Source organism: Myotis brandtii, unplaced genomic scaffold (genome assembly GCF_000412655.1).
Source record: "Myotis brandtii unplaced genomic scaffold, ASM41265v1 scaffold912, whole genome shotgun sequence".
Lineage (NCBI taxonomy): Eukaryota > Metazoa > Chordata > Mammalia > Chiroptera > Vespertilionidae > Myotis > Myotis brandtii.
In genome coordinates this window covers 43,916-44,976 of record NW_005371755.1, presented here as the reverse complement: position 1 = coordinate 44,976, position 1,061 = coordinate 43,916, and the positions used below count along the sequence as shown (strand labels likewise).

The 1,061-nt window shown below is 53.3% G+C and overlaps 1 pseudogene; it reads left to right on the top strand.

The window, feature by feature from the left end:
- The first annotated feature begins 232 nt into the window (after nt 1-232).
- The window catches only part of LOC102258998, a 20,751-nt pseudogene continuing 19,922 nt past the window's right edge, over nt 233-1,061 (top strand).

The window sequence follows — 1,061 nt, the reverse complement described above, 5'->3', positions numbered from 1 at the left end:
GACTTAGGTGTAGGTATCTCATCTGTTCACTAAAGACCATCCTGATGGACAGTTATTTAAGGAAGACCCAGGGCCCATTAAAGCTAATGGGGGTCACTTGCACATGCATGCGACTTCACTGTGAATATACGACAAAGGCCTATGACACAGTCAAGCCACTACCAACTCTCTCTACATGACACGGGAAAACTCTTTTAATCTAATCTGTAAGATCCACCTGATCTTTGTGCTTCCCTTCTCTCTGCCCCTAGCAACATGCCCTCCATGTTTGAGAGAACTACCAAGAAATTGGTCAAAGAGATCGGAGACGGAGAGCTCAGACCTGTCAAATGCTTGCTAAGTGCCACCAAGATACACCGGTTTTCTCTAATACAGAGGAAGAAGGCTCGCTCTCTGTTTTGGCAACTACCTGATGAACCACTTGACGTCTCCCTCATGCACATCCTCGAACCAGGTTCTTCAGTCCCAGGTATTGTCAGCCAGGGGCATAGGAGGCAGGGGCTGCAAAACAAGGGTGCAGGGAGAAGGGGTGCAGCCGGCACGACATGCTGAGACACCCACACAGGGGGACCTCACCATTCCTTAGGGTTAGGACAGTATCCCTGTTATCCAGCCCCTGGGTGGATTCAAACGTCCTCAGGAGTAATTTACACTCAAAATGTCAGCTGATGAGTTAGCTCCTCGGATGAGATTCAGTTGAGTGGGAGAGCTGGGGCGAGCTGGGGCGAGCTGGGGCGAGCTGGGGCGAGCTAGGGCTCAGTTGTTCCGTTTCCATGCCATTTCCCAGCTGTTCCAGAGGGAATTCTTGGCTGAACCTCAGGTACCTTGTTCGTTTCCAGACGCTGCTGTGGAAGTGTCTGCCGTCTTCAGTGACATCGAGGTCAGGAAGCAGCAGGCGGCTGGGAGCGTGAATGCTGGGGCAGAAGCGGGCTTGTCGGGGGAGACTGCTTCGTGCCGAGGGTCCTCCCTCGAGTACCAGATTGTTAGCACCCCACACGAAACCTGGGCAGAGCTTCAGAAGAGGTGAGGACAGGGGGAGGGACCTGGTCAATGGGCCCCAC